The 14,754-nt window shown below is 36.8% G+C and overlaps 1 protein-coding gene across 1 annotated transcript in view; it reads right to left on the bottom strand.

The window, feature by feature from the left end:
* Nucleotides 1-14,754, bottom strand: part of NEK10 (NIMA related kinase 10) — a gene marked incomplete at its 3' end in the record, with an annotated part of 188,453 nt that overhangs the window by 82,347 nt on the left and 91,352 nt on the right. The gene's annotated exons all lie outside the window — the stretch shown is intronic.

Raw genomic sequence — 14,754 nt, 5'->3', positions numbered from 1 at the left:
TATTATTCCTATTATCATTGTATGGATTTACAAACATTTCAAGAGGTTTAATTACTAGAATTAAACAAAAAGACAGTGTTGAACCAGGGCAAAAATTCAAGTTGCTATTCCTAATAAAGTTTGATGTTCACAATATCACTTTTTAAGTGTACTAAATATGTATGGAATTTCACTGTAATGAATTTTAATAAAAAGTATTTGATTATCTATTCTAAAGTGTCTTTGACAGGTTGAAAATATTCTGAAGTACCTTTGACTTCAAAGTAATATTAATTCATGTTATTAATAACAATATCCATTTACAAAACAACAACCTTGAACTAGCACAAATTTAGCTGCTTACATATATTGTCTGTTTTAATACTCAACAGTGCAATAGGAATTATTATAGTTAGTGCCTGTTAGTGCTTAAAGGCAAGGACTCTGGAACCAAACAGTCTCAGTTCAAATCCTGGCTTCATTATGTGCTACCTGAGTAACCCTGGGCAAGTTATTTAATCTCTCTTTGCAATAGTTTTCTTATCTGTAAAATAGTGATTGTAATAATATAGATAGTAGAGCTATAATATTAAAATCTGAATAAGTTAACACATGCAAATGTAGTATAGCATAGTGATAATCAACTGATGTATATCTCTATTTAATCTTCACAACCACCCATTTTATATATGAAGAAACTGAGGCTCAAAGAGAATTAGTGCCTTGCTCAGGGTTTCTCAGGGAGAAATGAACAGAGTTAGACATGAATTTGATGTTGCTCAATTCTAAAGCCCCAAATTCTTATCAAAACAGAATACAATACTGACAACAAAGAAAAATCAGGCCCAAATCATTTTATTTGCAAATTCAACCAAACACTTAAGGGATAAATATCAGTTATGCATAAACTCTACCAGAAAATAGAAGAGGAGAGAACACTTCCTAACTCATTTTATGAAGTCAACATTACCCTGAACAAGTCCATACAAAGACATTACAAGAAAAGAAAAGCACAGAACAGTATTCCCCATGAGAATAGATACAAAAAATAAGTAAATCCAATCTAGAGATATATTAAAAAGGATAACACATAATAACCAAGTGGGGTTTATGCCAAAAATACAATGCTGATCCAACATTTAAAAATTAATCAATATAGTTCACCAGATCAGAACATTAGAGAAGGAAATCATATGAACATCTCAATAGTTGTATAAGAAGAATTTGAGAAAATTCAGTATCTATTCCTTTTAGCAAAGTGGAAAATAGGCATTTCCTTAACCTGATAAATGGCATCTATGAAAAACCTACAGCTAACTTTCTAGTTAATGTTAAAAGATTGAATGTCTTTCCCTTAAGATCAAAAAAACAAGGCTGGATGTTATCTTGACTTATGGTGACCATTTCACAGTATATAACAAATATCGAATCATTATGTTACACAGCTGAAACTAATACAATGTTGTAGGTCAATTATATCTCAATTAAAGCAAAGAAGAAAAATAAAAAAAGATATAGCCATCTTGTTAATATATTGATAGATATTTTGAAGAGATTGTCATATAAGAACATTTTTAATGTGCCTTGATAACTGAATTTTTCAAATAAATCAGAAAACATTCTCTCTTTCCTTTCAAAAAAAAGAAAGAAAGAAAACATACTAATTACAATACCATCATAGGAACAAATATCTAGGAATAATATGACAAAGGACATGAAAGACCTATGCAGGGAAAATTATAAAATTTCGTTACAGAGTCATTAAAGAAGATTAAAATTAATGGAGAGAAAGTCCAAATTCATGGACTGGGATTTTCAATATTATATAGATTTCATTCTTCCTAAACTAATTTATGTAATTCCAATCATATGTCTTCATATTTTGGGCAGAACTTCACAAATTGAGTATAAAATTCATATAGAAATAGAAACTGCCAAGAGGAGCCATGGAGTTTAATATAAAAGAGGACAAAGTTTTCTATAGTATATTAAGAATTATTACAAGGCTATAGTAATTAAGACAAGGTAGTATAAACTCAAGGATACAAAGAGAAAAAGGCAAGGATGTCCACTCTTACCATTCCTATTCAAGATTGTACTACACATCCAAGTAAGTACAATAATTGCATACAAATTTTTGTGCGAAGATAATTTTTTATTTCTCTTTGATAGATTCCTTGGAGTGGGATTACTGGATCCTATGATAAGTGTATGTTTAATTTCATAAAAAACTACCAAGCCAAAATATTTTCCATTGTGTTCTCAACAGAAATGTATGAGAGTTCTAGTTGCTTCTGCCTCCTCACCAGCATTTTAAGTTATCAGGGGTTTTTTAATTAGCCATTTTAACCAGTATGTAGTGATAGCTCAGTATAGCTTTCATTTGCATTTCCCAAATGACGAATGGTGCTGAACATTTTTTATGTATTTATTTGCCATCTGTGTATCTTCTTTAGTGAAGTGCTTGTTCAAAGTTTGACCCATTTTGTCATGGGGTTGTTTGTTTTCTTATTACTGAGCTTTCTTATTATTTGTATTATTGATACTAATTCTTTGTCAGATAGATGATCTACAAATATTTTCTCCTTGTCTTCAACTTGTTTTTTTCATCCTCTTAGTAATAACTTTCATAGAACAGAAGTTTTAAACATTAATGAAGTTCAATGAATTAATTTATATTATGGTTTTTATGTTATAGTTTATTTTCATTTATTTATTTTACTCTGGCTGTGCTGGGTTTTCTTTTGGCAAGTGGGCCTCCCTAGTTGCAGTGTGTGGGCTTTCTAGTTGTGGTGTGTGGGCTCTAGAGCATGCAGGCTTAGTTGCAGTATGAGGGATCTTAGTTCCCTGACAAGGGATCAAACCTGGGCCGCCTGCATTGTGAGCACGGAGACTTAACCACTGGACCACCAGGGAAGTCCCTTGATGTTATAGTTAAGAAATATTTGCCTAGTCCAGGCTATTCTGCTGAAGAGGCCACATAGAGAAGAGGGGTCCTGGTGAATGAGAGGCCAAGTTCCAGACAAAAGCCAGAACTAATTGCCCATCATGTGAGTGAGCCTTCTTGGAAGTGGACTCCCAGGCCAAGTCAAGGCTTCAGATGATGCAGCCCTGGCTGACAGCTTGACTGAAGCCTCATGAGAGACCTTGAGCCAGAATCATCCAGCTAAGCTGCTGCTGGATTCCTGCCCCTTGAAATGGTGAGAAAATAAATGTTTGTTGTCTTAAGCCACTAAGCTTTGTGGTAATTGGTTACACAATAATGGATAATTAATACAACCACTATCACCTAGTCCAGGACACCATGAACTCTCATCCAGGCTACTGAACTATACTTTCTAAGCAGACTCCCCACAGCCATCACTACCCTCCAAAACATAATTCTCCATACCAGAGTCACAATGATCTTTGAAAGACCTAAAGCAGATATCACTACCTAAAGACCTAAAGCAGATATCACTACCTAAAATGATCTTTGAAAGACCTAAAGCAGATATCACTACCTAAAGTTCTTTAAAGGCTTCTGATAGATACTAAGAATAAAGACCAAACTCCTACCAGGCATAAAAGGCCATACATGATCTGGGTTTTCAGAAAGGTCTTTCTTGACCATACTATCAAAAACTCATCCCTGGGCTTCTCTGGTGGCGCAGTGGCTGGGAGTCCGCCTGGCGATACAGGGGGCGTGGGTTCGTGCCCCGGTCGGGGAGGATCCCGCGTGCCGCAGAGCGGCTGGGCCCATGGGCCATAGCCGCTGGGCCTGCGCATCTGGGGCCTGTGCTCTGCAGTGGGGGAGCACGCGTACCGCAAAAAAAAAAAAAAAAAAAAAAACAAAACTCATCCCTTTCCTCAATACTCTATTATATTTATTTAATTCTTACTATCTTTCAATCTGAAATTACTTTTTTTGTTTTTATTTACGTAATATTCATTTATGTATTGGGGTCTGTAATTCCTAACCAGAATGCAAGATTCATGAGAGCAAAGATTTTGTGTGGTTTATCACTGTAGACAGATGGAGATGTATCTTTCGATACATATATAGACATATATGCATATGTCTGAGTATATTTATCTATCTGTCCTCTCGATACAGTAGTACTACTGACAAATGAGAGGGCTAAGCTCTACAAGGTGTTTTTAAGAACTATGCAAAAGCTAGATGGCTTGCTATAACCTTTCCATTTCTCTATAGTGCAATGGAGAAAGCTGGTAGAAATAGCATAGTGTTTCAATATTTTTGGGAGCTCACTATAATTTTGGCATACATAAACTTTGACCAACTTACTATCTAAAATAATACTTTGACTTTTAGTTCTAATGCTACATAGAAATTATCCTGTTTCTATAAAAATGCCACTGATTTTGAAAGGCAAAAAACCAAGGAGTGGCACTCACAATGACTCTACTCACTCCAGTTAATTGAGATAATGGCAGAAACTTGGACAGCTGTCTGCAAAATCACTGATGGTCAAGAAGTACTCTTAAAGAGGAAAAAATCTAATATTGTTTGGCTATTTAGAAAATTCTGGTAGCAGCATTAATGTTTTTATTACTCTTTCCACATCTGTGACCATATTTGGAGTGGAGGAAAAGGTTTTATTTCAGAAAGTGTGGTCATAACAGCATTCATGTGCTAAAATAGAAATTTTAAAATGACAACAGAAAACATTTTATATATAGCACATATTAAAAAGGGTAAAAACCCTCTCTTTGGTATAACAAATGATACCAAAAATGTTAAAGACTGTAGAATCTTTATGTTACAGCCTGAAGCTGTCAACTTTCAGATGGAAAAGATGTGTGGTTGAGACCCTAGATTCTTTCTCTGTTGTTTACTATCTGTGCAACATTGGTCACATCACTCACTACTCTGTGTTCTCAAAAAAATGGCCTATAAACTTCTCGCAGGGGTTGCTCAAATAAAACTATGACAATAGATGAGAAGCACTTGGAAATATTGCACAGATATAAAGTGTTCCCATTCTTCTCCACATGAGCTTTCATCCATCACATGTCTGTCAGAAGCTCCCAAGTTCACAGCCAAGACAGAAAGCCCTAGTCTTTGTCTGGGGATTCACCCCTAGCCCTGTGAAGCACCTGCCTCTTCACACCCCATCTGGGATATCCCAAACCACAGATAACATCACATCTTCCCCACTTCCTAGGCTTGAAATCTCTGACACATCTCTCTTGCTCCTATACTTACTCACTCACCAGGTCTTATATCTGAATTTCCAATTGTTTCTGTGATCACAGTTAAATATGCCCGTAGCCCAGGCCCTCTCTACTCCTGCAATAACTCAGGTGTACCTCATCAGAAAGCTTTTCCTTATAATCCATTCTACAAAGTATTTAACAGTGGAAAAATCTACCAACCCCTGCCTTCATCACAGTAGGTCCCCATTAAGTACCAGAAGGTCTCCTGATTACTATTCTTTATAAAGTTTCCAGCTGCCCTATCTGGCCTTCAAGATGGTACATGTACTCACTGATTCACTCATTTGTCCAACAAGTATCCACTAAGTATATACTGTGTTCCAGGTAACGGGCTAGGTACTAAAGATAAGATAGTAACCACATCAGAAACCATCCATATTGACACAACCCTTAGGACCAGTGGCAGAGATACACATTAAACCAAGAATCACACATATAAATGTAAATTTACAGTTAGGATAAGATCATTAAAGAACAGGTAGATATATGATATTATGAGAGGGTAATGTAAGGGACACAGCTGATTAGGAAAAGCTTCTGTGATAAAATGGTGGTTGAATGAATATATGAAGGAGGGCAGGTGTTAACTAGGTAAGAAAAGAAAGTGGAGAAGAGACTTCCATGCTGAGGAAGCTACATATACAAAGGTCCTGTGATCAAGGGAGCATGGTCCATTGAGGAACTGAGAAAAAGCCAGGCTTGCCAGAGGGTAGAGAATCAGGGATAAAGGACTCTGCAGGCCATGCTCAGGTGACTGACCTCTCTCATTATCAGCCAATCTAAAATGTCCACTCCAACAAAGTATTGGCCTCACCCTGTACCACACTTGATTATGAGCACCTGGGTGCCCTTAAGCCTGCCTTTTCTTTGCCTGAAATGGCTTCCCTAAGGGAATACTATAAAGAGACTCAGTTAAAAGATGAACTCTAGAAGCAGACATGGTTCATCCCTGGCTCTGTCAACCAATTACTTGGGTGATTTAAGCAAGTTTCCTAACCTCTCTAAACTTCTTCATTATCTGTAAAGATGGGAATGTACTTGAGAGTATTGGATGAGACAAAGGATGTATAACTTTTATCTCATAGTAAATAATCAAGAGATGTAGTTATGGGCAGTTTCTCCTATCCTTCAAAGCAGAGCTAAAATTTGTGTCATTTTAAAATGTCTTCCCTGAGCAAAATAAAAACAAGGAGTGACTCTGACAATTTTAGGAAGTGATAAGTTAAGATCCCCATAATACTTGGCAATGACAGAAGATTCTGCTTGAGCATAACTATACAAGAAGCCAGAAGAAGGATGTCCACCTTGCAACCCCACTGCATCCACTATTCTGCCCTTTCCTTCTGCTTCAGTAAATGCAGAGGTAACCTTCAACTTTCATAGCAATGGAATTATCAGTAACATCCTGTCAGTGTAGGGCTGCACAGGGGATGAGAAGTGTTTCCCAGAAAGATGCTCAGAAAGTTTTCCTCAGAAAATCCCTGTCCCACTGGCACATCTGCCTCTGTAGATCATGCAGATTTCTAATCCCTACCCCCAAAACTTCCCTCTGACCTTCCTCCAAATGAAGTACAGCTGATATTTACAATATTATTTCTAATTCAACAAGTGAAAGTCTAATCAAGTCTAAAATGGAATTCCCTAAAATCCAGAAAATAGTTAACAAAATGGCAATAAGAACATACCTATCCATAATTACTTTAAATGTAAATGGAATAAATGTTCCAATCAAAAGACATAGAATGGCTGAATGGAAACAAAAACAAGACTCACGTATATGCTGCCTATAACAGACTCACTTCAGACCTAAAGACACACACAGACTGAAAGTGAGGGGATATAAAAAGATATTCCATGCAAGTGGAAATGAAAAAAAAAGCAGAGGAAGCAATATTGATATTAGACAAAATAGACTTTAAAACAAAGATTTGTAACAAGAGACAAAGAAGGACATTACATAATGAGAAAAGGATCAATTCAACAAGAGAATATATACTTATGTATACATACGTATATACATATCCAACATAGGAGCACCTAAATATATAAAGCATATATTAGCAGACATAAAGGTAGAAATTGACAGTAACACAATAATAGTGGGGGACTTTAACACCCCACTTACATCAGTGGACAGATCATCCATACATAAAATCAGTAAGGTCTTAATGACACATTATACCAGCAATCTGGTATAGATTAGATATATTAATCTGTATATTAATAGATATATACAAAACATTCCAACCAAAAAAAGCAGAATACACATTCTTTTCAAGGGCACATGGAATATTCTCCAGGATAGATCACATGCTAGCCCACAAACCACGTCTCAATAAATTTAAGAAGATTGAAATCACATAATGCATCTTTTCTGACCACAATGGTACGAGACTAGACATCAACTACTAAAAAAGAAAAAAAAACTGTAAAAAACACAAACACGTGGAGTCCAAACAATATGCTACTAAACATCTAATGGGTCAGTGAAAAAAATCAAAGAGAAAAAAAAAAACCTTGAGACAAATGAAAATGGAAACACAACAATCCAAAATTTATGAGATACAGCAAAAGCAGTTCTAAAAGCAATACAAGTCTGTCTCAGAAAATAAGAAAAACCCTAAAACAAAATCTAATCTTACACCTAAAAGAACTAGGAAAAAAAAAACAAAAACAACAAGCAAAACCCAAAGTTAGTAGAATGAAAAAAATATTACAGATCAGAGTGGAAATAAGTGAAATAGAGACTAAATACACAATACAAAAAAAATCAATGAAATAAAGAGTTGGTTCTTTGAAAAGTTAAACAAAATCGATAAACCTTTAGACAGACTCATCAAGAAAAAAGGGAGAGCACCCAAATAAATAAAATCAGAAATGAAAGAGAAGTTACACCTGACCCCACAGAAATAAAAGAACCATAAGAGATAACAATGAACAATTACATGTCAATAATATGGGTAACCTAAAAGAAATGGATAAATTTCTAGAAACATACAATCTCCCAAGACTAAACCAGGAAGAAATAGAAAATATGAACAGGCCAATTACCAGTAAGGAAATTGAATCAGTAATAATAATAATAAAAAAAAAAACTTTGAACAAACTAAATTCCAGGACCAGACAGCTTCACAGGTGAATTCTATAAAATATTTAAAGAAGAATTAACACCTATCCTTTCCAAATTATTCCAAAAAATTAAAGAGGAACAAAATACTTCTGAACTCATTCTGTAAGGCCAGAATCAACCTGATACCAAAATCAGACAAATACATCACACACACACACACAATTTACAGGTCAGTATCACTGATAAATATAGATGCAAAAATTTTCAACAAAATATTAACAAACTGAAGTGAACAATACGTTAAAAGGATCATACACCATGATCAAGTGGGATTTATCCCAGGGATGCAAGGATGGTTCAACATCCACAAATCAAGCAATATCATACACCACATTAGCAAACTGAAAAATAAAAATCATATGATCAATCATCTTAATAGACGCAGAAAAAGCTTTTGACAAAATTCAACATCCACTTATGATACAAACTCTCAACAAAGTGGGTACAGAGGGTACATACCTCAACATAATAAAGACTATATATGACCTTTATTTACTTTCATCATTTACTCAATGATGAAAAGTTGAAAGAATTTCCTCTAAGATCAGGAACAAGACAGGATGCCCACTCTTGCCACTTTTATTCAACATAGCATTGGAACTCCTAGCTATATCAATCAGACAAGAAAAAGAAATAAAAGGAATCCAAATTGGAAAGGAAGAAGTAAAACTCACTGTTTGCAGGTGACATGATACTATATATACAAAATCCTAAAGATGCTACCAAAAACTATTAGAACTAATAAATGAATTGAGTAAAGTTGCAGAATACAAAATTAATATACAGAAGTCCCTTGCATGCTTTACATTAACAACAAATGATCAGAAACAGAAATTAAGAAAACAATTCCATTTACAATTGCACCAAAAAAGAATAAAATACATAGGAATACACCTAACCAAAGACCTAAAAGACTTGTACTCAGAAAACTATAATACACTGATGAAGAAAACTGAAGACACAAACAAATGGAAAGATACACCGTGCTTATGTATTGGAAGAATTAATATTGCTAAAATGACCATATTACCTAAGGGCATCTACAGATTCAATCCAATCCCTGTCAAAATACCAAAGCCATTTTTCACAGAACTAGAACAAATAATTCTAATTTCTATGGAAATTAGACCCTGAATAGCCAAGGTATCTTGAGGAAAAAAAAGGACAAAGCTGGAGGTATCATGCTCCCTGATTTCAAACTATCCTACAAAACTACAGCTATCAAAACAGTATGGTACTGACACAAAAACAAACACATAAGTAAATGAAACAGAATAGAGAGCCCAGAAATAAACTCATGCTTATGTGGTGAATTAATCTATGACAAAGGTAAGATTATAAAATGGGGCAAAGACAGCCTCTTCAATAAATGGTGTTGGGAAAGCTGAACAGCTACATGCAAAAGAATCAAACTGGACTACTTTCTCACACCATGCAAAAAAATAAATTCAAGATGGATTAAAGACTTAAATGAAACCATAAATTTCCTCGGAGAAAACAGGCATTGTTTGGCATTGACATTGGTCTTAGGATTTTTTTTTTATATGTCTCCTCAAACAAGGGAAATAAAAAAGCAAAAATAAACAAATTGAACTACATCAAACTAAAAATCTTTTGCACAGCTATAGGAGATACCAAGAAAATGAAAAGGCTGCCCACTGAATGGGAGAAGATATTTGCAAATGACATATAAATATATAAACAGCCATACAACTCAACATAAAAAAGAAAACTAACAGACATTTTTCCAAAGAAGACATACAGCTGGCCAACAGACACATGAAAAAATGCTCAACATCACTAATCATCAGGGAAATGCTAACCCAAAACACAGTAAGATATCACCTCATACCTGTCAGAATGGCTATTATCAAAAAGACCACAAATAACAAATGTTGGATGTAGAGAAAAGGGAACCGTTGTGTACTATTGATAGGATTGTAAATTAGTACTGCCACTATGGAAACAGTATGGAGGTTCTTCAAAAAATTAAGAATAGAACTACAATACAATCCAGCAATTTCACTTCTGAGTATTACCCAAAGAAAACAAAAACACTAATTCAAAAATATATATGCACACTTATGTTCACTGAAGCATTGTTTACAATAGCCAAGATATGAAAGCAACCTAAGTGCTCATCAAGAGATGAATGGATAAAGACAGTGTGATATATACATATATATATATATATATAAATACACACACACACACACACACACACACACACACACACAGTGGTGGAATATTACTCAGCCTTAGAGGGCATTATGCTTAGTGAAGTAAGTCAGACAAAGACAAATACCATAGGATTGTACTTATATATGGAATCTAAAAATCAAAACAAACAAAACAAATGATAACAAACACATAAATAAAGAGAACAAATGTATATGGCCTGCCACTGTTTGTGGCATGATTCAAGAATCTAAAAGGCTCCAATGCCTTCATTACACTTAGGAGGGTAGGCAGACTGATCAGAAAATCAGATGTGTAGTACCATACATTGCTGAATTAGTCTCTGTAAAAACAGACACTCCCACCTACTCTCAATGCTGCTTCAGAGAACACACTTTGGGAAATCTCCCAGAATAAAAATAATGTGTCCAGAACACATCAGATTCTACTTCTTATATTAAACATTTTCTCAAAGAACTAAATTATATCCCAATATGCCCATATGAAGACACACACTAAAATAATCTCTAGTTTATTATCTTTCATCTTTGGTGCTTTTATATGGACATATAAATCCAAAACTCCTGATTAACCCAACATTGGAAAGTCTTTATTTCTAAGTTTTTCCTAAAGTGGTAAAGATTTGGTGCCTCCATATTCTCTCACCCAGCCTATTGTCTCACCAGAAGAGACTAACCACCAGCGTTAGGAGCTCACCCTGCTGTGACTTTCTCCCGATTACTATTCTCATCTTTTCCTCAATGCAACTGCTATTCAAATCTCAGAATTGCAGAATGACCCACTAATGGTCATAAAATCAATAATCTTAAAATTTTTTTAGAAGTTGGATTTGACTGAATTTGCTTCAATACTTCTTCATGGCAATATAAGGAAACTGTGGTGGACTTGACAGAAAACATTCTTGTTTTTTAGTAACATGAGGGTGACATGAGAGAAATTCCAGAAATTCTGTGGCTACCCTTCCAACAAAAGATGCTATGAGGGTATGCAATACAAGTGACTCAATATTCTGTAGACCTTTGAGAGCACTCAAGTTCTGTGTCAGCTCAAACTCGTATAGACACTAAATCTGATTAATAGGAAATAAACCACAGAACAGGCTCAAAACAAGAACAGGTCAAGAGACCTAACTAATTCATTTTTCCTCTAATGACACAGATTTCTCAGCCACAGTTGAGCCAACCAACAATAATTAAAATCCTCTAATCCTTTAGAAACATTTAAAATGCCAGAGATTCTTCAATAGCAAGACAGGTCTAATTTGATTTCTCAAATTTTGGTGGCATTCAGAAAGTAAAATCTTTCCTTTAGATAACTTTGGGTTACACTGTTTGCTAAGATGATAGTGGGAACTGCTTGTATCTTTCCCCATTTATGGACCTGCTTTCCACCTTAATCCCCAATTCCTCTTGCATTAAAGCACTCTGCTTAGGCGATCTTGGCTATCGTATCAAGATCTCAAAATTCATTCATTCACTTGTTCATTCATTCTTCTATCTATTTATTCAACAAATATTTATTAAATGCTTTGAGAGGAACAAAGTCAAGGAAATTGGTTTCCCTTACCTCAAGGAGGGATTGGCAATAAACCAATGTCTTATGTGCAATGAGCGAGGCCAGGCCAGTGTACTAAGGGAGCCCAGACTCGGAACCTATTGGATGTGGACATCGAAGATGCCACCTGGAGGAGTGGCATTAGAAGTGAGTAGCAGCAGGGCATTCTGGACAGAGAGAGCAACACTTTGGAAGCCACAGAGCAATACAACCACAGACTGGTCTATTCAGGAAACAGAAATCTGTCCCATGAGTCCAGAGCAAAAGGCAAGGAGAGATCAGGAGGAAAGGGCCTTGGGTGCCCTAGGGAATCTAAACTGTATCTTAAATGTCATGGGGAGCTACTTGAAGAATTTTAACCAGGAAAAGCCTATAATCGCATTTCTAACTTAGCATGTTAGAAATCTCACACCTTAAATTTCCTCACCTAATTCTCTGTCAATGGTGTCACAATCTTCATAAACTCAGACTCTTTCTCAACTGTTGTCACACCTCATTAACTGGCTAGCAACCTTTTTAACTCTGGGTCCCAAATAACTGCTGAGTATAATCCTTCTGCCATATCCTTTTCTTCTGCTGCCATAGGTAAAACTTACACGTCTTTACGGAAAACTGCAAGAGCTTTAGCGGCAAATACCACAGACTAGCTCTCCAAAAGTCATTGACCACCCCCACCTCCCTTTCCCATCTCCAGCTGTACAGGCTGGGCACTCACCTAGAGAGTCTCCCTTACAGTCAGGGGTGGTTGCATGAGTTCGCTTTGGCCAAAATAATGTAATAAGTCTAACAGGAATCCCTGTGAAAGACCCCTGTGAAAGATTTTCTTCTATGATAAAAGGAGTAGCTATCCAAAAAGAAGAATCTGATTTTTCACCCTAGCTGCCACCCTGATTCCTGTCTTTGGATTTGGTAATAATGCCTGGAGCTCTGGCCAATCTGCTGAAGAAAATGGAGAGAAAGGACAGAAAAACCTAGATTGTAGCTGACCTCCTTGAGCTGCTGAACCAGTCCTGGCACTGCTCACCTCCACTCCCTTTGTTATGAGATAACTACGTGTCCTCGTGTATTAAACCATTGGCATCCTGGCTTTTTGCACCCAAATATATCCAAACAGATCCACCTCCTATACTGGGGATCTGTCTCCAGTCGTTCTCCACAGTGCCCCCTCACCTGCCATCACAATGATCTCTCCAACCCAAATCTGATCACATAGTTTTCAGTCTGAAATCTTGAAGCTAAATCTCTAAACAGATGTCAGAGTCCCAGCTCTCACCCACCAAAGCCTCTACTGAGCATCTTGCTAGCCCCTCGGCACGCTGTACTGCTTTGGGTCTCTAATCCTTTGCATTTGCTGTACCCCTACCTGAAACGCTGTTACCTGTCCTGCCCAGCTCCTCACCAGAAGGCTCCCCCAGGCGGAATTAGTCACATTTTCTCCTGTGCGTGATAGTTGTGGAAGACTATATAACTGCTCACCCACATTCTTTCTGGGGGAGGAACATATCCTCACCCTGGTGAACTTGGCTTGCTTTGACCAATGAATTCTGAGCAGAAGTAATATCTGAAACTTTAGGGCAGAGCTTTGAGAGCTGAGGTATGGTTTGCCATGCTCTCTCTTCCCTACCTCTGATGTGGAAGCAGGTATGGAGGTCTTCAGCCAGCCTGATCTCTGAGCACAGCTCCCTTACTGACCTACAATGCTCATGTATTATGAACAAGATAGAGACCTTGCTGTTTTAAGCCATGGTGGACAGACTTTTTCTATAATGGGGCAGATGACAAATATTTAAGCTGTTGGGGCCATATATGGTAACTGCCATATATTCTTCCTTTTAACACCATTTAAAAATGTAAAACCCTCTTAACTCACAGGACATAAGAAGACAGGCCACAGCTGGATTTGTCCCACAGGCTGTAGTTTGCCACTGTTTTAAGCTGCTGAGACTTTCACATTACTTATTACTACAGCATAACATGTCCCATCCTAATATATTTTGTATAGACAATACTCTAGGCTTTATCACCCTGTAATACAACTATAAGCTCCATGAAGATAGTGAGCATGTCTGGAATGCTTGCCTTGTTCACCACAGGATACAGCAGCTCAGAAAATAATTGCTGAGTGAAGAACTGAAAGTCCTTCCCATAAGACTCAGGGGACAGAGACCATGGCTTTCATCTTCTACCCACCCCCACATGTCTAGCATACAATGGCATTTGATGAGCATTTGAGCCTTTGATAAATGTTCCATTGACTTGAGTATGCCCTTGTTATTACCAGTAGCAACAGCCACATGTCACTGGAGAAACATCTAGAAATATGCACGGCCTGTTTGGTTGTAGGATGAACATGTGACCTCTTGAGTCATGCGTCAAAGCCCATCTATTACCTACAGCTTAATGAGTTTTGTTTTTTCCTTTTTCTTCCTTTTATATTTGGGAGCAGGGAAGAAAAGGGGGCATGCAGGTTTTACATTAAAATGTGTATTTGAAAAGCCAAGAAATGTGAAATGGTGGGTTCAGAGGCAAGTTCCCTTTCAGCAGATTCTCTCCTACTTGGCAGCAGGCAGCTGGCAGCATTTAGGGCCAACTTTGTGCTTCACCTGGTGTGTCCCTGAGTCAGGGTCTGCTCCCTTGTGTGGCCTCCAAGTCTATAAATCTACTCAGGGGCG

Source organism: Neophocaena asiaeorientalis, unplaced genomic scaffold (genome assembly GCF_003031525.2).
Source record: "Neophocaena asiaeorientalis asiaeorientalis breed wild unplaced genomic scaffold, Neophocaena_asiaeorientalis_V1.1 scaffold117, whole genome shotgun sequence".
NCBI classification, from domain to species: Eukaryota; Metazoa; Chordata; class Mammalia; order Artiodactyla; family Phocoenidae; genus Neophocaena; species Neophocaena asiaeorientalis.
Note: the sequence above shows the minus strand (reverse complement) of the source record. Positions and strands in the feature narration are given on the sequence as shown.